This window comes from Monodon monoceros, unplaced genomic scaffold (assembly GCF_005190385.1).
Source record: "Monodon monoceros isolate NGI ecotype Baffin Bay Population unplaced genomic scaffold, NGI_Narwhal_1 Super_Scaffold_2, whole genome shotgun sequence".
Taxonomy (NCBI): Eukaryota; Metazoa; Chordata; class Mammalia; order Artiodactyla; family Monodontidae; genus Monodon; species Monodon monoceros.
Genome location: NW_021703776.1, coordinates 54,782,567 through 54,805,341, shown reverse-complemented (window position 1 = coordinate 54,805,341; position 22,775 = coordinate 54,782,567). Strand labels below are relative to the sequence as shown.

The following is a 22,775-nucleotide window of genomic DNA, read 5'->3' as shown; positions in this document are numbered from 1 at the left end:
ACCAAACTCATAGAGACAGAGAATACGTTGATGGTTGCCAGAGGCGAGGGTGGAGAAATTGGGTGAAGATAGTCAAAAGGTGCAAAGCCCCAGTTATAAGATAAATAAGTACTAGGGATGTAATGTACAACATGGTGACTATAGTTAACACTGCCGTATGGTGTACTTAAAAGTTGCTAAGAGAGTAGATCCTAAAAGTTCTCATCGCAAGGAAAAAAACTCTTTCCTTTTTCTTGGTAACTATATGAGATGATGGCTGTTAAGTAAACTTGTTGTGGTAATCATTTCACAATATATTTACATATATGTAAGTCAAGTCATTATGCTGTACACTTTAACCTTATGCAGTGCTATGTCAGTTATATTTCAGTAAAACTGAAAAAAAAAAAGCAGAGAAAGAGGTTAGAGAGTGCCTATTTTAAATGAGGTTGTCAGGGTAGGTATCTCTGAGTGACATTTGAATTGAGACCTGGATGAGATGAGGGAGTGGCCTTTGGGCCTGTTCTGAGCAGGGCAAACAGAGCCCACTAAGATGGGGGTGAGATTTGTGTGTTTGTGGAATAGCAATGTGGCCATCGTGACTGAGCAGAGAGTGTGAGGAAAAGAGCACGAGGAGACAGGCTTGTACCCCAACTCCTACCACTAAGAAGCCACAGAAATTTTCTCAATTTACTTAATCTCTAGGAACCACAGATTCCTTGCACTTAGTAAGGTTTTTTGGTCACAAGTAATAGTACCCAACCTTGAGCTGGGCTAACTAAAAAAGAGAATTTATAATAAGTATACAAGAATGTCTCCCAGAAAGCAAGGCCAGGAAAGAATCTGGGCTTCTGCAAAGAAGTAGAACCAAGACCTGGGAATAACAAAACACCACCACCACCTACAAAACAAAACTCTTAGTTACTCTGTTGCTCACCTTTATTTCTCTCTTCATGCCGGCTATCTTCTCTCTGCACGGCCCAGCTTACCTGCTGGTCCTCCACAGGGACCTCCCACAGCCCCTGCATTCACTCCTTTAGCCCAAAAGCCAGCCGTCCCATGTGCAGTGTTGCTCCTGTCCCACACCAGCACTGACACAGGGCTCAGCACTGCTCCAGAAACAGCCTGCTCTCTGAAAACGTGAGACGCTCACCCCATGTCACTGAGGAGGTCATAGGAAGGCCAGAGAAGGGGTTACCCTGCACACTGCCCAGCATGTTTTTCAGATCCCTGCTCTGCTCCCAAAACTTCCCCGCAGCCCACTAATCAAGGGTTCTTCTCTTCCACCTCACCCCAAACCCATTATCTAGTTTGCTCTGGAGTCTCCCCTTCCCCAACCCATCTCAGCCCTAACAGAATCCTCCGTCTCTCAGCCTTTTTCTAAGCAGGGGCATTAACTTTCTCACAGTTTCCACAGCTGATTGTGAATTTTCTTTTATTTTTAATTAATTAATTAATTTATTTATTTTTGGTTGCGTTAGGTCTTTGTTGCTGCACGCGGGCTTTCTCTAGTTGTGGCGAGTGGGGGCTACTCTTCATTGTGGGGCACAGGCTTCTCACTGTGGTGGCTTCTCTTGTTGCAGAGCATGGGCTCTAGGCCCGCAGGCTTCAGTAGTTGTGGCTTGCAGGCTCAGTAGTTGTGGCACGTGGGCTCAGTAGTTGTGGCTCGCAGGCTCTAGAGCACAGGCTCAGTAGTCATGGCGCACAGGTTTAGTTGCTCTGCAGCATGTGAGATCTTCCTGGACCAGAACTGGAACCCATGTCCCCTGTACTGGCAGGCGATTCCTAACCACTGTGCCACGAGGGGAGCCCTGAATGTGAATTTTCATACCACTCATCCCAAAGATTCTCCAGACACTAGGATCCACTCTCAGAGTGCATGAATTGTTTGACCAGTTACAGCTCCAGCCACCACTCTCTCTGAGTCCTGATTCCAAACTTCTGCGAGAGAATATCTGATTGGCCTGCCTCATGCCATATACTCACACCTCTGGCCCAATCAGTGGCAGCCAGAGAAGAAGTTACCTTTGTGGATGGGGGAATTCGATGGGACAATTCCTAGAGAACGCAGTGCTCCTTAGGAGAGGGACGGATATGCCAAAAGTGCCTATTACATTCCTCACGTGTGAAATGGAGACAATAATACATCCCTTTCAGGGTATTGTGCTAGCTAAACAACATAACATGCCCCTAAACAAAAGGGGCATCCCACAGTAGCTTGTGCTCAGTAAATGTGACTTTCTTCCTCTTCTCAAGAAACAAACCAACAAACTGCAAAAAACTTCTCTCTTGATTTTCCAAAATAATCCCAGCTTCACTATGCTTCCCAGTTCTAGATCGTTAGATATAAATTGTCCACCTGAAAAATATAGTTACAGTAGGTATATTTAACAAATATAAAACTTTTTTAAGGGCTTCCCTGGTGGTGCAGTGGTTGAGAATCTGCCTGCTAATGCAGGGGACACGGGTTCGAACCCTGGTCGAACATGTGGATCCCACATGTTCGGCATGAGGATCCCACATGCCGCGGAGCAACTAGGCCCATGAGCCACAACTACTGAGCCTGCGCGTCTGGAGCCTGTGCTCCGCAACAAGAGAGGCCGCAATAGTGAGAGGCCCACGCCCCGCGATGAAGAGTGGTCCCCGCTTGCCACAACTAGAGAAAGCCCTCGCACAGAAAAGAAGACCCAATACAGCAAAAATGAATTAATTAATAAAGTCCTACCCCCAGCATCTTCTTTAAAAAAAACAAAAAAAACTTTATTAAGCAAAAATATTTAGATCTTGTTCCATCCCTCATGTCTTCCTCCCTCCTGCTAGGTCACTTTTGGTGTTGTCTGATGGGATCATTCCCTTCCACCTCTGCCTCTACTCCAGGGTCCTGAACTATGGATTACAGGTAATCTGTTGGGAAGAACAAAGAAGCAAGGATGGGAACTGGGCTTTTAAAAGGGAGAGACTAGAGTGAGCTATAGGGAGAGAGGTTTTCGGGCAGATTTTTGAGAAGGGTATGGGATGCAGAGGACTAGGGAAAGAGCATTGGAGAAATGTTAACATAGGCTATGTGTCGGATCCTCTCTAATGATATTTGAGAGATGCCAGCAAGATTCTAGTTACTCAGATTCTAATTACTCTCAACTGCTAGAATCATTCTGCAATTCCCTGATGAGACAGAGCCAGGTGGGTGCCTGGGTTTTATTTTGTCTACATATAGATAAAAGAAACCTTTTCTCCAGGAAGTTACCATATTTGAGGGATGCAAGGCTTAAATACTTAAACTAAGGAGGCATGAAATGATTGCATCATAAGACAGTATACGGAAATGTATGGAACTGAGTGTAATCGAAGATTTAAGCTATATCTAGGGTAATAGAGGCAATTATGAGTCACAAAATATCCAACCTACTGCCGTTTCCTGGGCATGAAGGATATTTACAAAAATTTAAGAAGAGTCCTTTGACATTTAGACAAATAATCCATTCTGTGTGTGAAAAGCACGTTTCCTCAAGGGAGTTTCTAAATAATAATATTGCTTTTCCACTGTGCAAACAGGAGTCTTTATTGATAAAGTGTTCAGTATAAGAATGCCTTCCAGTTCAGCAATGCACCCTTTCACGAACCATCTTTGATGAAAAATTAAACAGAGACTAAAGAATTCCTGCTTCATAGCTCACAAGCAGACAGAAACATATTCAGGAAACGTGAATCAATTTGAAATGTGCATCTAAACTCCTTTAAAATAATATGCACTTTTCAAAATTTTGATTATAAAAGTAATGCGTACTATGGAACACTACGTAGAAAAGAATTAGGTGGGTCTAGACATATTGTCATGCTAACGTATTTATTATTTGGTGTTTTGATATTTTAAAAAAGCACTTTACAGAGCAGTATGTTAAAGAGATCCAGGGTGACAAAGACAAAAACCTAGGAGGCCTAGGGAGGCCAAGCAGGTGACAAAAATTTTAAGGGCCAGGCAGGTGTATGGCAATAGGTACCAACCTCTTTATGTTGTAGAAGAGCACGACTTGTGTAACTATGCAACGTTTTAAATCATTGTGTGGGTCAAACAAGACACTGAACTGGGAGTATCCAGCTACCCTAAGTCTGTTTGTAAGCAATAATTTTAAAAAAACTCTGTATATGTGTATTTCCTTACAAATGTATGCATGTTTGTAAATGCAGAATAAAATACCTGGAAAGTTAAATATATTTATAAACTTTTATTGGTGCTTATCTTTGAGAAACCAAACTTGGGGAAGGCGGATTGGTGAGAGAATATGTTAAAGGATAGTTTTTATGTTTCTCTGATTTCTGTATTGTTTGACTTTTACAATGGGGATGTGGTCACATATTAATGAGTAATTATGCTTTATAAAAATTAAAAAGTAATTCATAAGATTGCAAAAAATTTGGAACAGAATAAATAGATAACAAAAATCACCCGTAATCTCAGATATAACTATTGATCATTGTCTTAGTCTGCTTGGACTGCTATAGCAAAATAGCATAGACTTGTTACTGAACCAGGTTCGTTTGCCCAATGCACAGCAAGCCAAATGCTGAGATGCCGAGTTTCCAGCCCAGAAAGAGTTTATTCACAAGGCAGCCAAGTGAGGAGACAGGAGAACAAGTCTCAGATCCGCCTCGCTGAAGGCAGGGGATTGGGATATTTTAGGGATAAGCAGGTGGTCTTAGGCTGGGGAAAGGTGATTGGAGGCAGGTTAAAAGGTGAGGTAATTGATGTTCTGTGCACGTGCATCTGGGTTACATGTTTCTGCATATTCAAAATGGAGGCGCTTAGCATGATCTGTGAGTGGAGTTTTCCGGCCCTCTGACATCAAAAGGCCATTCACTGGACATCTGCACAGGCCCAGGTTTAGGGTCGGTGGTCCCAACCAGCCCCCAGCCAGCCTGCAGTGGGCAGGAGCAGACTCCAAATTCCTGTAAAACCCCTGGGCTGTGTGAAGCTGGGAAGGTATGCAATTAAAGAGAGGAAAAGAAAGAAAGAAAGAAAAAAAAAACTAAAGCGAACTTCAACAATAATGAGGCAGTTTATAAGCAAAGGGGCTTTAACAAGCTGTTCTTTATCTGTTATTCTGTAAGACAAGTTCAAGAATTTCTATTAGTTATCAGCTTCTGTTAACTCTGTGGGGCATGGTTTCAGATTGGGTTGCTTCAACACCAAACATTTATTTTACATAGTCCTGGAGGCTAGAAAATCCTAGATCAGTGTGCCAGCATGGTCCAGTTCTGGTGAGGTGTCCTTCGTGGCTTGTCTATGGCCACCTTCTTACTGTATCCTCACACGGTAGAGAGAGAGCTCTCATATCTCTTCCTCTTCTTTTTTTTTAAAAATTAATTAATTAATTAATTAATTTTTTGGCTGTGCTGGGTCTTTGTTTCCGTGAGAGGGCTTTCTCTCGTTGCGGCGAGCGGGAGCCACTCTTCCTCGCGGTGCACGGGCCTCTCACTGTTGTGGCCTCTCTTGTTGCGGAGCACAGGCTCCAGACGCGCAGGCTTAGTAGTTGTGGCTCATGGGCCCAGTTGGTCTGTGGCATGTGGGATCTTCCCAGACCAGGGCTCGAACCAGTGTCCCCCGCATCGGCAGGCAGATTCTCAACAACTGCACCACCAGGGAAGCCCTCTTCCTCTTCTTCTAAGGGCACTAATCTCATGATGAGAGTCGTCCCCCCCATTCCCACTATGACCTATTCTAAACCTAATTACCTCCCAAAGACCATCTCCAAATACCATCAAACTGGGGTTTAGGACTTTGATATGAATTGTAGTGGGAAGGGAGGGTAAAAGGGGAGTGGGCACAAACATTCAGCCCATACAGTCATATTTCCTTTTTTCTAAACATATTTTAAATAGTTGGGATTTTATTATATGTACATAGTTTTACACATAGTTTTGTGTACTGTCATAATTTTCCTTGTCATTTTTTGGAGTGAATCATTATCTTAAGATAGATTCGTGGGCTTCCCTGGTGGTGCAGTGGTTGAGAGTCCGCCTGCCGATGCGGGGGACACGGGTTCGTGCCCCGGTCCAGGAAGATCCCACATGCCGCAGAGCGGCTGGGCCCGTGAGCCATGGCCGCTGAGCCTGCGCGTCTGGAGCCTGTGCTCCACAAAGGGAGAGGCCACAGCAGTGAGAGGCCCGCATACCGCAAAAAAAAAAAAGGTAGATTCGTGTAGGTGGAATTAATAGATCAAAGAGCATGGACTTTTAAATATTTTTATGCATATTGCTAATTTGCTTTCCAGGAAGGTTGGTTGGATCAATTTGCAGTTCTGCCAACAGTATATGAAAGCATCTGTTTTACTGTACTCTTGCCAACACTGAGAATTACCAATTTAGAAATCATTTAAAAATGTCATCTGATTATTATTTTTAAGCTTTTTGTTGAAGGATAAAGACATAGGAAAGTATCTGATTATCCCAAAGCAAACACACCTGAGTCGGCATTCATATCAAGAAAGAGAACAAATTCGCCATCCTCAGGATCCCCCTCATGCTCCTTCCAGTCATTATTACCACAAGAATAACTGCCATTCTGACTTCTAAGACCAATAAACTAGCCCTGTTCGATTTTCTCATTTCGGTGTAGTGTTCCATTTTATAAATACAGTATATCACATTGTACTTGTTCATTGTGCTGTTAATGGACATTTGGTTAGTTTTCAGTTGTAGATTATAAGCATTTCTGTACATTTCTTTTGGTGACAATGTTTATGCATTTTTGTTGGCATGCACCTTAGAAGTGGAATTGCTGGGCGGTAGGCTATGGCCGTATTCAGCTTCAATACTGCCAGACAGTAATTTCCAAAATGGTTATATCAATTTAGATACCTACCAGGAGTGTCTAAGAGTTTCAGTTTCTCCAAATTTGGGTTAACACTTGATAATGTCTGTCTTTTTCCCTTTAGCAAGTTGGCTGGGCTGTGTATTGATATATCATTGCTGATGCCATTTGCATTTCTTGGTGATTAATGAGCTTGAACAATTTTTCAGATGTTTACTGGCCATTTGGAGATATCCTCTTTTGTAAGTAAACTGTTCAAGTATTTCGCCCATTTTCAAATTAAGTTGTCTGTCTCTTATTGAATTGTATAAGAAATTTTTATATTCTAGATCTTAATCTTTTGTCAGTTATCAAATTTCTTCTTCTACTCTTTGGGTTGCCTTCTTACTCTTTAGCTGTGTTTTGATGAGCAAAAGATACATTTTTAACAGACTCCAGTTTATCCATTATTTCCCTTTATGGTTAATGCTTATTGTGTCCTTTTAAAGAAAATTTGTCTACACCAAGGTCCTGAACATAATCTTCTCTTGTGAAATTTGCATTCTGTAATGCTCAGTGAGATTGAATTTTCTTCTATTTAAGAAACATTTCTTTTGGTGCTTGCAACTTAATTGCCAGTCTTTATCTTTTACACATTGTTTTATAAACATATTGGTGTTTTTCTTATTGATTTCTATAAAGTATTTATATATTAAGAAAAAATTTGCATTTTTGGTTCTAGATATTTTCATAACTTTGTTAGCCTTGTAATTACTTTTAATAGATTTTAAGATGGTAGAATCATATTTTCTTTTGTAATTTTTCCCATTTATTTTAAGTGTGCAAAGTCTTTTTAATCTGTTAGGAAATATATACCTTCTAATTTTTGTGGTGCTCTGTTGTTATTTTGTTTTGTTTTGTTTTTCTACATTTAGCCCTTTGATTCACATGGGGATAATATTGTGAGGTGAGAATCTAAATAGATTTATTTCCCCCTGATACCTAAGTCAATTTTCCTTTTATTAACTGAACGATTCTTCTCTTTCTAGTTGACTTATAATGCTTCCTTTTAATAAGTTGAGTTAGTTTATATACTTTAATTTGCTTTTCTAGTTACTCTGAGCCATTTATTTGCATGTCAGTTCTAGCGCTGTGATATTCATTTTAAGTGTGTGTGTATGTGTGTCTGTGTGTGTGTATGCTTGGTTTGGTTTGGTTTGGTTTAGTTTGGTTTGGTTAGAAATGCTTCCCCTCATTTTTCATCTTTTTCAAACATTATTTTGACTATACTTGTCTGTTTACTCTGGATAAATTTACTTCTGGATAAATTTTAGAATCTTTTTCTTTCTTTCTTTCTTTTTGAATTCCAAAGAAGTCCTTTGAGATTCTAGATTAGAATACTTTAAAGCTGCAAGTTAGGAGCTTCCTTAACCTGTGTCCCCTGCATTGGCAGGCGGATTCTTAACCACTGTGGCTCAGTGGTTAAGAATCCGCCTGCCAATGCAGGGGACATAGGTTCGAGCCCTGATTGGGGAAGATCCCACGTGCCGCGGAGCAACTAAGCCCATGCGTTACAACTACTGAGCCTGCACTCTAGAGCCTGTGCGCCTAGAGCCCATGCCCTGCAACAAGAGAAACCACCGCAATGAGAAGCCTGCGCACAGCAACAAAGGGTAGCCCTTGCTCGCTGCAACTAGAGAAAGCCCGTGCAGCAATGAAGACCCAATGCAGCCAAAAATTAATAAATAAAAAAGAAAAAAAAACTTCATTAAAAAAAAAAAGAGTTCTTCACAAGTTAACTTGTAGGTTTTTTTTTTTTTTATAAATTTGTTTATTTTATTTATTTTTATTTTTGGCTGTGTTGGGTCTTTGTTGCTGCACACGGGGTTTCTCTAGTTGAGGCGCTCGGGGGCTACTCTTCGTTGTGGTGGGCGGGCTTCTCATTGTGGTGGCTTCTCTTGTTGTGGCACACAGGCTTAGTTGCTCCTCTGCATGTGGGTTCTTCCCCGACCAGGGCTCGAACCCATATCCCCTGCATTGGTAGGCAGATTCTTAACCACTGCGCCACCAGGGAAGTCCCAAGAACTCTTTCTTTTTCCTTCAATGTTTAGTCTTTGATACCAGAATGTATTTTTATACCTCTTTATGATTTATTCAAAGCTTACTCTACCTGAAGATACATACATATTATATATAATATATGTTATATACAGTTATATACTATAGTTATATATTATATAGTTATATATTATATATAGTTACGTATATAGTTATATATTATATTTATCTCTATATCTTATATCTTATCTATATACTATACCTATATAAAATAGACTCCACTATAATGAAAATTTGGATATTATTTGATTGATGAGTGGCTGCTGACCCATCCTATTGTCAGATGCCAGCAAACTGATAGTTTACATGAAGGAGAGGACTCAGGACGGGGAGCTGGCCACACCAGAAAGACCAACGCTATGATTAGAGGGCTGGGACTTTGTGCCCTGACAGCCCTGATTTCAAGCCCATCTTTGCTTCTTACTGGGCAAGCTTGGGCTTGTTTACTGATGATAAATTTCCTTATCTTCAAAATGGGAGTCATGACAGAAATGGCAGGGTCCTAGCAGGAAACCAATGACACACTTAAAATGGATACTTTGAAAAGAGTTTAGTAAAATTTAATAAAGGGACAATTTACAAAGCTGTGGACAAATTATAAGGAAGTCACAGCGATAGTGCATTGTCTCAAGGCCAGAAACAGTGTCATTTCCACCCCCAGACCTGAAGACAAGAGGGACAGGGTCGGTTGCCAGAACTTAGAAGTGAGTAACGTCAAAGGGCAAACCCAACAGGAGCAGCACCTTTTGTGGACCCTGATGTGACTGTGCAGGTGGGAAGCTGGGGGAACAAGTAACCTGGGCTTACGCACCTCCTCCCTCTCACCTTCTGCAGGGGCTTCCCCGTTGATGAACCCAACTTGAATCCCGAGGGCAAGAGAGTCCTTTTAAAGAGGTCCAGTGGTTCTGGGATTTGGGCCTGCATCAGAATCACCTGCAGGTCTTGTTGAAATACAGAGCTCTGATTCAGTGGTGGTGGAGGGGGCTTGAATTTTGCAGTTCAAACACTTTCCCAGGTGATGCTGATCCAGCTGGTCTGGGGACCACACGTGGAGAGCCACTGATGTAGTCCTGGGTACAAAGGAAGGTGGAGAATGGTGGGCAGTGGCTCTGAAAAGGCAAGCGGAAGATATCTGGCCCAGTTTTCTTAGTTGTTAGAGGATTCGATGGATGTATGTTTAAGTGCTTGTCATGCTGGAGGTTATCAGTAAATGTCCCCTTTCCTTGACTTCAGGCCTCAGCGTGCTCTTTGACTCCTCTTGACCATTATGGCTTCTACCAACTGCTCTGTTCAGATCTTCAAGACCGGCAAGAGGGCTCCCCAGAATCCTAACTCTGAACTTGGTCTCACCATCTGTTTTCTGCAGCTTCTCTCAAGCTCAGAGGACTCCTGTGCCAGCCTCAAGTCACCCAGGTTCCGACCCTGGGACATCTTCTTCCCTGCAAAGGTGTCGCTTTGAGCCTGAGGTGCTGACACTCTCTTCGTTCTTGAGCTTTTATTTATTTATTTATTTTTCAGGATTTATGACCCAAATACTTTAGTTTTTCTTTTAAAAAAAGTAACTCTCAATATGGATGTTTTCTTTTTCTTTTTCCTTTTTTTAATTCCAAATGGCTAAACAAATACCAACTATATGACTTCTTTGGGGAGGTACAAAAAATTTTTGCATTTCAATGGAAAACATGCATTGTCTACAGCATACCCTTTCAAGTTATCAGATTCTGGCCCTATTCATTGTCTTTGAGTTGTTTTGCCATGCTTTCTAAATTGTAGGTAACTGATATGTAAATTTCATCTTGTCAGGTGGTGATTTTAATTGACTTCCTTCCCTCTGTGGAAAAACTAGTTTTGTCTCTGCAATTATGTGAGATAATAAATGTTTCTTATTGTATAAATTGGGTTTTTCATTACTTGCAGGGAAGACCCTCCTGACTGACAGATCCCTTATAAATTGGAGTTAGTAATACTTCCTGCCTGCCCCACAGGATTGCCCTGTGAAAGCACTTTAAAAGGTGTTTGAGGATACATGTTCTAAAGGATGACGCAGAGTATATGGGAGGTATGATGCATAGGCCCTTAGCTGGCTGGAGGCTTTATAGCCTCTTCTTTGAGTCGAAGAATTAGAAAGGAAATTAGTTCACATACACTTCCTCTAGGCTTTAACACAGCTGCAGTTTTTGCTTTTGATACTGTTACCGAACCATGTCAGCCTGACACACAGCAAGCCAAACCCTGAGACACCAAAGTTTCCAGCCCAGAAAGAGTTTATTCACAAGGCAGCCAAGTGAGGAGACAGGAGAACAAGTCTCAGATCCGCCTCCCTGAAGGCAGGGGATTGGGATATTTTAGGGATAAGCAGGTGGTCTTAGGCTGGGGAAAGGTGATTGGAGGCAGGTTAAAAGGTGAGGTAATTGATGTTCTGTGCACGTGCATCTGGGTTACATGCTTCTGCATATTCAAAATGGAGGCGCTTAGCATGATCTGTGAGTGGAGTTTTCCGGCCCTCTGACATCAAAAGGCCATTCACTGGACATCTGCACAGCCCAGGTTCAGGGTCGGTGGTCCCAACCAGCCCCCAGCCAGCCTGCAGTGGGCAGGAGCAGACTCCAAATTCCTATAAAACCCCTGGGCTGCGTAAAGCTGGGAAGGGATGCAATTAAAGAGAGGAAAAAAAGAAAAAAAAAACCCAAACCTTAATCAATGAAGATATTTTTACAAGCAAAAGGGTTTTAATAATCTGTTCCCTTATCAGTTGTTCTGTAAGACAAATTCAAGCATTTCTATTAGTTATCAGCTTCTGTTAACTATGGGGCATGGTTTCAATGCTAAACTGCAAAACACAGTGCTACTCAGGTATTTGCAGTAAACTGGAAAGTGGCTATTGGAATTTAGGGAAAATGGTCAAGTAGAAAGGCCTTTAATGAATGCAATTTTTAAAACACAGTGATCAATACTACAAGGTTTAATTAACTGTTGTTGAATTTGTAAAGAAAAAACAATGTTACCTGCCATTCCAGTTCTACAAGGATCAAGCCATCAGCCACTGCAGTTGCCCACGGACAGTGCACTCTGAGGGAAATTCAGGATGGAGAAAAACAGCAAACTTTCTGTGCTTTGGATATACCGCCCCTTAGGTATTTAAGATGAATATCTATGGAAGAATTTCAAGTGACCCCAGATTGTTGCATCTTCCCATACATAGAAAAGCACTAAAATCATTAACTTGAGCTATCTCTCTTCTTTGTGATTAGCAATACTCTTTTGACACTTGACTACATGTTTTTCCCCAACAAAAAGGTTCATATATCTCCTGGCTCCTCCCTTTACCTCTTGGAGTTCCTCTGAGCTATCTGAGAGGCTGTCTCTCAGGCTATAGTCCTCAATAAAGTCCCCAAATAAAACTTAACTCATAACTTTTACATTGTGTGATTTTCCTCGTCAACACATTTCATTACAAGCATGTCATTTGTCATTACCAGTATATTATTTGTCCCAGTCCTGTAGGTGGTTGAGTTTCTAGCTCATTGTAGTACTGAGGTCTGATTTCCAGCACTTCTGTCATCTCTAAGGGGTGTTAGTCTGCGCAAACTCTTAGCACATAAACAAGTGCTCCTTATAAATCCTCTTTGATGATTACAGTTACTATAGAACTCCTCTTCACTGACCCCTCCCTCCAGAAAAATTACAAGCACTTGAAAATTAGAGTCTAAATTTTTTTGTTTGTCTAAGCATGTTCTGAATACTGGGTTTGTGTTAGGCTTTATTAACACTTGGTCTTCAGGCTATAAAACCTTTCACCTCAAGCGTCCTCACTCTTCTAGCAGCTTCGATTGAATGGACAGAGAGGAGGAGACATCTTCCTAAAAAACAGTCGTCTTCAAGGTTTGAAATCTTGTGACCAAAGTCAGGGTTATAAAAGTCAGAAGGGGCCAGGTTTCTGTGAGCTCATCTTTGCTCTGGGTTAGAATTTAATGGGGTTTTTTTGGTTTGTTTTTTTGCTTTTGTTTTTGTTTTGCCATGCCACGAGGTGTGTTTTTTGTTGTTGTTGTTTTTGGGGTTTTTTTTGCGGTACGCGGGCCTCTCACTGTCGTGGCCTCTCCCGTCGCGGAGCACAGGTTCCGGATGCGCAGGCTCAGCGGCCATGGCTCACGGGCCCAGCCACTCTGCGGCATGTGGGATCTTCCCGGACCGGGGCACGAACCCGTGTCCCCTGCATCGGCAGGCGGACTCTCAACCACTGCGCCACCGGGGAAGCCCTCACGAGCTGTGTTTTATTTTCATTAATCATACAAATAACTTTCTATAGTATTCCAGGGCAAACCAGAGAATTTGGCAGTCCCATTGGAGGGTCCCCTCAGAGACCTATGGGCTGGTGGCATCAGCAAGGAGTGCCTGGGTTCACAGTGCAGCTTGTCGCTCATGTCCATCTTGCAGGTGGCTCTTCCTCCACATCACAGCTCGGGTCTCCAAGATGATGGGAGCGGAGGATCCTCCAGGTTCTTAGAAAATTTCACTCCGCTTGCTTCTCCTGCTCAGCGATCTCTTTGGTCAGCAGGGTGTTCTTCTCCTGTGCCTCCGTCTTCTTCAGCTTGGCCTTATTGAAGCTGGTGATTTCCCCCATGTCCTGCTTACCTGCCATTTTCTTAAAACAATCCGAGAAGTTCTGCTCCAGGCCCACAGCCCCAGTGCTCCTACTCACGTTGCTGCAGCAAGAGACTAGAATTAATTGTGAAATCATTTTAAAAAGCTGTTGCAGACTTCTTATATCTTCATTCCTGAGCACAAACAAGCTCTAACCAACCAACCAACAGGTCTATGGATCTATTGTGTTTTAGTTTTTGGGTTTTTTTAGACCTATTTTTAAAAGGTAAATACGTATTCACTCTTACGCTGGTTTGGACAATATAGACATATTTGCTATTGATAAGAGGTTCTCATTTCCTCTTCTGTTGTGTATTTTAAAGCCATCTGTTGTTCTCAATGCTGATTCCACATGAGAATCAGTAACATAATCAAAATATAATGACTCTGGGGCTTCCCTGGTGGCGCAGTGGTTGAGAGTCTGCCTGCCGATGCACGGGACACGGGTTCGTGCCCCGGTCTGGGAAGATCCCACATGCCGTGGAGCGGCTGGGCCCGTGAGCCATGGCCACTGAGCCTGTGCGTCCGGAGCCTGTGCTCTGCAATGGGAGAGGCCGCAACAGTGAGAGGCCCGCGTACCCACCCCCCCAAAAAAATAATAATAAATATATATATGTATATAATGACTCTAAAATTATTAATAATATATTTCTTTTTCTTCATACTAAGTCTTTGAAATCCAGCATGTATTTTATACATAAAGCACATCTCAACTCAGACCAGCCACATTTTAAGTGTTCAATAGCTCCGTGTGTCTAATGTGACCATATCAGACAGCACAGATCTAGACCTAAGACTTCAAATGATTTTAAGAAAATGAAGACATAGGTGAGCAGTAAAAGCATGCAGAGTCTCATCTTGTCCTCAGGGTTGGGTAGGCAGCAAAATACAGATCCTGACTAAAATGTCAACTAGGCAAGGCAAATACCATGCATAAGTTCTAAACACTGGAGAAAAGAAAGTAGAACCAATCAAATAAAAGGCGGGAAGTGAAAAGAAAATTAAAGAAAATAAACAAGAAATCATTGCTGATAGTTTAAAAGATTACAGTTGGTCCAAACTTTGAAATACTGTGCTAAAATTAAAAAGAATAAGGTAGGCAGTGTCTGATGGCCTCCCCGCAGTGATCTCTGCTTACTAGTGTTAATGCCCCTGTGTAATGCCTTCTCCTTGAGTTTGGCTGGATTTACGGACTCTCTCCTAATGAACAGAATACAACAGAATTGATGACATGTCACTTCCGAGATTAGGTTATGAAAAGGACTCGGTTTCTGTCTTGTGCACACTCTCGCTCATTCTCTCTTAGATCACTCATCCTTGGGAAAGCCGACTGCCGTGTCCTGAGGCAACCTTGCTGAGAGGTCCATGTGGCAAAGGACTGAGGCCTGCCAAAAACCACATGAATGAACTTAAAAGAAGATTCCCACCTCACTCCAGGTCAGGCATTCAGATGAGATCACAGCCTCAGCCAATAGCTTGATGCAGCCTCATGAGAGACTTTGAGCCAGAGTTGCCTAGGTAAGTTGCATCTGAAACTCATCCACAGAAACTGTGAGATAATAAATGTTTGTTGCTTTAAGTTGGGGGATAATACGTTATGCAGCAATAGATCATGAACACAGTAGCTATATATTAACATTAAGTACAAAAAACCCCAGTTACTGTTTAGTACATGTAGAATGAACCTGTATGTAAAAAAATGCAAAAATTAAAATGTGTGAGAGGTAGACAGAATAAGATTTATTAATATATGATTATTCCTGTCTTTCTTTTCTCCTTTATTCTCCTTACATACACTAAAGTGAGTCTTTTCCTTCCTTACCCTTCTCTTAGATGCTAAATCAGAAGAGTATAAAGAGATCTGCCTGAAAGTAGGAAGGATTTAGTGAAAAATCAAGCTAGTGTACAAAATGAAGAACTGGAGGTTAAAGAGAAAAGAAAGGAGAAAAATATGCACAAATTGGGGTTTGACAAAGTATAGTATGGGTTTGAACTGGGGCACTTTTAGTGTTTTCAAGAGATGGGTACAAGGATTAGAAATGCTTCTTCATTAATATTTTGTGGATGAACTACTTTCTTTGAATCTAATATTATTCAGAGACTGGGCTATGTGGAAAATAGAATTTAGTAGGGTTATGTATGTATATAGGTAAATGTTGGTACATAAAACCTTATAATGAAGCAGTGAACGTCTTTCATTTTTCATTATTTGTTCTTCTGTATTTGAAACTTTAATAGCAAGCTATATTGATAAAAATCTGAAGAAGTTATTTCACTAAAACATCTGTGCGATGTTGCCAGTGCAAGACACATGTGACAAATTCTTAGCAACAGCTATGACACAGGTAGGAAATGGGTGCTGGTGGCCCCAGTGGTGACATGAGACAGAGAAAGAGAGAAGAAAAGGTCGCACCATGGATAACTGAGAAGCTTTGCAATGAATACATTCAGAACATCCCAGAATTCGTTAGGAGGAACTTTGAGAGGTGTCGAAGATGAAGCAATTGTGGATTGTGGGAGAGTCAGAGAAATCCTGTTTTTCGACTGACTTGTGACCCAGTTTTAACCCTGGGATTGTGAAACCTGGGGGAATGAGTATGAAACCTCCATAAAATTATTGACAACTGTAATCATCCCCTAAACAATATTATGCAAAAGACTCTCAGAAAGTCCGGTCAGCTACTGGGTGCGGAGAAATGGGAATGCTCAAATACTGCTTGTGAGCAGTTACACAGGCAAAAACAACAAGTTTGTAGAGGGTAGTGTAGCTTTCAAAATACCTGAAGGAAAATAATTCTCTTTCTAAACGCCCACTCTCCCATTCCCCAAACGTCTCAGTCACCCTTTGCCTGTGAAACATATGCAAACCCCCAGGAGCACTTAGTTTACTATGGTGCAGTAACTATTGCTGAGTACCTTCCTCGAGTTTAGCACTGTGCCAAGGGATTCAAGCATCTTACAGGATATATCCCCACCCATCAGTTCTTAAACTCTGGTCAAGGAGAGAAATCACACCCAGCAAACAGTGAGTGACAGCGTTGGGTGTACTGAGACTATCTCCTCACTGTCAAAATATAAGACTGCATGGTACAGGAAAACAGATAATGACTAGGCACCACATCATATAACATCAACTCAATGCGGATATTTGGGCATTTATAAACTTTTCCACTATAAAGATTACTATGGGGGTGGGGGGAGAAAGATTTAGGGACTTGCTTAAAATCAAACAGTGACCTCCCTCCTCCTTCCTTCCTTCCTTCCTTCTCTTCCTTTCTTCCTCCCTCTATCCATCTATTCATTTAATCAATATTTATTTAGTGCTTACTATGTGTCAAGCTCTGTACTAGGTCCTGGGGATAAAAAGGTTAGCAAAAACTCTGGCCCTCAAATATCTTGGAGTGTGTAGGGGAGATAGATCAAATAATTATACAAAAATATGTAATTATAATTTTGATAATGTTATAAAGGTTAACAATATAGTGCTGTGAGACTATGTAACTTGACCATGGGATTCAAGTCTAGATTGACCCCAAATTCCCTGCTGCTCTTACTAACCACTCTTTGCCTTTTGCAAAGTAGCCAAACTACCATCCTAAAGATTGTGTTGCTAATTCTGCTTCTGGAATTTCCTTTTCTTTGTTGAAGCTGCCATGGTAGTTCACTGTACTTGCATCACAGTTGTCACTGCTGGTGTGTAGCAGAACCATTTCAGGCTTGAGGTTCAGAGAGCCCCAGTTCCAAATGCTCATTTTGTCACTTTCTATCTCTGTGACATTGGGCAAGTCATTAGACCTCTCTGAGCCTCAGTTTTCCCAACCGTAAAATGGGAATAATGGTATATGTCAAGCACATGGGACTTAATATCCATGCAATAATTGACTATTATTATTATTAACAACTGAGAATGTTACTGCCTGTAAATCTGGACCCAGGGAAACTGGTCAGTTTGTCCAGAGTTAGAGCCGTACCTGATGCCTAAATTAGAATTTTATACCTTATGTTCATGAAATCTTTCTCAAGATTAGAAATAAGCGCTGTAGGGACTTCCCTGGTGGTCCAGTGGTTAAGACTCCGTGCTTCCATTGTAGCGGGCACGGGTTTGATCCCTGGTCTGGGAACTAAGATCTTGCATGCCGCACAGCATGGCCAAAAAAAAAGAAAGAAAGAAGCATTGTATGTTTGAAGACAGAAAAGCAATGGAACTATATGTCCACACAAAAAAAGTTGGGACCTTCAGTGTTTATATTAATGGAGCTGTCATTTTCTGTTAAAGAAACACATTTGAGTAAGAAGCTTCCAGCCAGAGCACTTTAGTTATATGTTTTGGCAACAGTAAGGGTATGGTGTTGGGACTCTATGATTCTGGAGAGCAGAATCAGGGTTTTGTTCCTGGAAAAGTAATGTTAGATTGTTTATCCATTTACATCCAGTAAGACTATTATCCGCTGATTGCAATTACAACCCCCTGGAGATATTTGGACATCACATCCGTTCTATTACATTCTTGGCTCCTTGCTACCCCCCCTTTTTTTTTTTTGGCACCTCATCTTTATCCAGATGAGCAAATTGTTGCCAATCAGTGTACATTATTCTGATCAGTTCTTAGGAAGGAGGCTATTGGAGTACAAGAGACCCATCCAATGAATGGCTGAGCGAGCCCTACACCCCACAAACTGGAGGTTTGGAAGCCCCTTGATGTAAAGGATCGTATTGGGACTAGATCCTAATCCTGCTCAGCCACTCATTAGGTGGAAAACTTGAGCTGGTCACCAACTTCTCTGAACTTCAATTTCTATATCTTGGGCACATAGTAAGCACTTCTTTCTCTCTTTATTTTTTTTGCGGTACGCGGGCCTCTCACTGTTGTGGCCTCTCCCATCGCGGAGCACAGGCTCCGGACGCGCAGGCTCAGCAGCCATGGCCCACGGGCCCAGCCGCTCCGCAGCACGTGGGATCCTCCCAGACCGGGGCACAAACCCGTGTCCCCTGCATCGGCACGTGGACTCTCAACCACTGCACCACCAGGGAAGCCCAGTAAGCACTTCTTAAGTGTTTTAGATATTAATTCTGTGCCATAGGTTTTATTCTCCCCATTTTTCATATGGGGAGACTGAGTGCTCTTCAGAGGGGTTAAGCTCAATGGTGTGTGTTTAGTTGATGATGCAACTAACGTTTAAACCAGGTTTTCTCAACCTCAGCACTACTGATGCTGTGGACCAAATAACTCTCTGTTGTGGTGGCTGTCTGTGCATTGAAGGATGTTTAGCAGCATCCCTGGGCTCTGCTCAGTAGATGCCAGTAGCACTCTCCCAATCCCAGCTGTGACAACCACAGTGTCTCTGGACATCATCCAGTGTCCTCAGGGAACAAAAAATGGTGTCTTGCACCAGGTGGAGAAGCACTGATTTAAACCCAGGGTCTTTCTGGCTCTAAAGCCTACAGTCATTCCACGACATGACATCACTCATAAATACCATTTGATTCCTCATTTTAAAAAGGAATTTAAACAAGGTTTTTGTTTAAAAAAACAATAATCACATATTATTTCCAGAGGTTGATTAAAGTGAAATCAGTATATCTTGTCATGTTTCCCTCTTTTGCTTTTTTTTTTTTTTTTGTCTTTTAATCTATTAGTAGTTACCACTTGACTTCTACGGACTCCCCCATCAGGTGCCCACTGATTTCATTGTTCCCCTTCCTCCATCATAATCCTCTTTGTACCTTCAGATGGCTTAAAGCTTTAGCTATTTAAAAGTTTGTTGGTTGATGTTGTTTAGGTTTGTCTTTTGGTTTTAAAACAGAGCTCAATATTTTGGGTTAAAAGCATGGGTGCCCTACCAGCAGTTCTCAATGCTGGCTGTCCATTCAAATCCTCGGCAGTTTTTATAAATGAAAACTTCTGTGGGTTCTGATTCAGTTGGGAAGGGGAAAATGGGAGTTTTAAAAACTACTCAGCTGATTCTAACAGGCTAAAGCACTGAGAAACTCTAAAAAGGCAGCAGAGTTTATTTGCTGCATTAGTAGTTCCTCTCAATCAGAATCACCAGAATTTGTTTAAACACACAAAAAAACAAAAAATATTTCTCAGAAGCAGAGATTAATTCATTCAGTAATTCTGGGGTTGGGCCCCAAACTCTTCCTTTTAACAAGTGACTAAGGTGATTCTGATGGTGTGGTCCACAGACCAACTTGGAGAAACACTGTCAAGAGTTAGTTTGTTTGAGTCATACTCGGTTCTGCTTCATGCAAGCCAAGTAACGAGGAAGAAGAAGTGAAACTTCTGAACCCCAGTATCCTAATCTGAAAAGTGGGGATGAAACAGAGCCCACCTTGCAGAGTTTCTTTGAGATCCAAGGAGACACTGCACAGGTGCAGAGCCTTGGGATGTATTGGTGGTCATCTATATTATTAATGGGTTTAGAACCTTAGGCAATTTGATTATTATTCTTACTAAGGTTTGTTTTGGTTTGGTTGGTTGGTTGTTTTTTAAAGTTAAAGCTAACAGTATAAACTATAGATCACTTTTGGGTGGAGGGAGGGGTCCTTTGGAAAGCACATATAGCGAAGTTGGTAGAGTTCTCGGGGGTGTCTGCCAGCCCACTTTGCACGCTGTGTCCACATCTGCCTCCCCTACTAGAGGGTAAGCTCCTGCACAGCACTTCTTCACCCACACTGCACCTAATCCTCTTCTCTGCCTTGTCAGTGCTCTGGGCACCTTGTTGAATTGAACAACTGGTTCTATTAGTTTGCTAGAGCTATTATAACAAATTCCCACGAACAGAATGACTTAAATAACAAAAATTTATGGTTTCACGATTCTGGAGGCTAGACATCCAAGATCACTCTGTTGGCAGGGTTGATTCCTGCTGAGAGCTGTGAGGAAGAGTCTGTTTCATGTCTGTCTCCTCGCTTCTGGTGGTTTGCTGGCAATCTCTACTGTTCCTTGCCTTGTAGAAGCATCACTCCGATTTGTGCCTTAATCTTTTTGTTCCTTTTTTATAAAATATATACCTTATGTATAAGGTATATGTATGCCTTATGCTCCCACAGTATAATGTGCTAAAAACTGGTTCTGTCAATGCTTGGAATAAAGTCAGTCTGTTGTCACTAAAGTTGCGCGATTTTCCTCTAGAACATTCCAGAAATTTTAAACATCTGATAAAAAATGACTGTTAGAATGAACTGTGACCTTTAGTTGCACTGATAGTTTCCACTTAAACTAAGCAGGAACTGTGTCTGATTGAGGAAGCCTAATGATGTTGCAACTTGATTGTAATAAACAATAATTTTTGATTGAAAAGTTAAAAATGTCAACAAAGACACGCAGAAGTGACTCTCTGCTCCTAATTCCCAAAATAATTTCTCTCTTCTCTGAACACACTTTTGGTACCTCTCTTAGGACATTTTCTGTTTTTTAGCTTGTATTGTAGTTATTTATATCCATGTCTGGTCTGCCCAATATATGAAACTGTAAAAAGGTTGAGGGCAGGGACACCCACTGATTCACCTTTGGATCTCTTAAAATGCCAGCTCTCAATGATCCCTTATATAAAGGAGGAGTCTCTCTCTATTTAATGAAGGAATTGGTGAATTCATGTGCATTCCTCAGTCATGAGGACTAACACTTTTGACAGAATGCTTACAAGGTGTTCCTATGCAACTAAATACTTTGATCCATTTTCCAGATAAAAGCAAAGGAGAACAAAAATGAATTAAGAGTATACAGGATGGCGGTTTACATCACCGCTTCAGACAAGTGTTTGCTCCACAAGTGGTAGCAGTGGCAAAAGGGAACACTTTAAGAGGGTAGGAGACCCAACCTCTAATCACTCATAGTCTGTATGATTATAGTCAAGATACTGGAACTCTCTCCCCTTCCTTCATAAAAGGCATTGAAGAGGTGATAATTCCTTCTCATCACATTTGTCTTGTAGTCACCATTCAAGAAGATTGATGCCCTAATCTTATGACGATTTAAGATCCTATTCTTAAAATGGCTTGAAGTTTATGTAGCTTCAGCATGGTGATTCAGCATCACCTGAATCACCTGCTGACCTTGCTCTATCAGTAGCTGCTTCCTAAAGCATTGTGCTGAGAAGGATTCTGAGGGCTTATTTACCTTATTTAGGCTAAGCGGAAGCAACAGCCTTGACTTCATTGTGATGTCTGGCATGAGGCAGGGAGGGGAGTATCAGTAAATAAGCCACGTCATCTCTGATCTAGTCCAATGCCTTCACTCCACAGGAAGAAAATGAGAATAGAAGCTCATGTCTTAAGTTTACCATATTCCAGGCATTATCCAAATTGCTTTTATATGCACACATTCATCTAATCCTTAGCCAGTCTTAAGAAGTTAGCATTATTATGATTCCTGTTTTGAAGATGAGGTTTATGGGAGCAAAATTTGCCTGAGGTTTACATTCTGGAAATCCATATCTTTAAGCACTTCCTTATACTGCCTCCTAATCTGTGGGCACTTACTATGTGCTAGGCTGATGGTACTCAGCCAGGAGTGGTTTTGCCCTCCAGGGGACATCGGGCAATGTCTAGAAAATTTTTGGTTGTGGGAGGAGAGGGGGTTCCTTGAATTTAGTGGGTAGAGGCCAGACATGCTGCTAACCACACAGTACAGCGCCCCGCAACAAAGAAGTATTTGGCCCCAAATGTCAGTAGTGCTGAGACTGAGAACTCTGAGTTAAGCCATGTGAAAGTCATTTTTCAGACTGAGGATGAAACTCTTCCTGGAGCCCAGTACATACAATTACTGCCTCTCTTTTGCAGAAAAAGAAAGGTGCTCTCAGAATCAAGAAGTGGTCATCATAAGACAGGAACCCAGGTAGTCAGATTCTAGAGGCCTCCATTAAACTCCTTTATCATCTTCCTCTACTATGAAAACACGTCAACTCTTTTAACACCTACTCACCTATTACGAATTTCAGAAGCTAGGAACATTCAGCCAAGTGTGAACAATCTCCACCGTGGTGTGTTTCTCTAAAGATAAGAAGTATTTGTTCCAACAGTTCCAAGAGGGTCTTTAGAAGCTCTTACTATAGAACCACTGATCTCGCTGGAGTAGACATTCAGATCCTTGCTTTAAAATAAAACTCTGAAGAGGAAGCTAATTTTAGGACATAACAATCTTTTTCAAGAATAATTAGCTCTGTGTTGTATTCAACTTTAATTTTTTCCCTTTTGTTTTTAGGAGCTGGTGAGCCTGGAAGATTATTTAGGAAGAGGAAATGAAACT

The 22,775-nt window shown here is 41.5% G+C and overlaps 1 long non-coding RNA gene and 1 pseudogene across 3 annotated transcripts in view; one reads left to right on the top strand and one right to left on the bottom strand.

Moving 5' to 3' along the window:
* The window catches only part of LOC114901974, a 31,201-nt gene extending 8,426 nt beyond the window's left edge, over positions 1 to 22,775 (top strand). Inside the window, exons 2-9 of one of the 3 annotated variants that reach the window (XR_003795330.1) lie at positions 2,800 to 2,878; positions 6,997 to 7,029; positions 7,702 to 7,733; positions 9,719 to 9,823; positions 10,251 to 10,350; positions 11,902 to 12,018; positions 14,832 to 15,043; positions 22,731 to 22,775. This is a non-coding gene — a long non-coding RNA (uncharacterized LOC114901974). Of the gene's footprint in view, positions 1 to 2,799; positions 2,879 to 6,996; positions 7,030 to 7,701; positions 7,734 to 9,718; positions 10,351 to 11,901; positions 12,019 to 14,831; positions 15,044 to 22,730 lie in introns of all 3 variants that reach the window. The other 2 variants (XR_003795328.1, XR_003795329.1) reach the window with 2 other exon arrangements.
* LOC114901973 lies at positions 13,395 to 13,871 on the bottom strand (annotated as a pseudogene).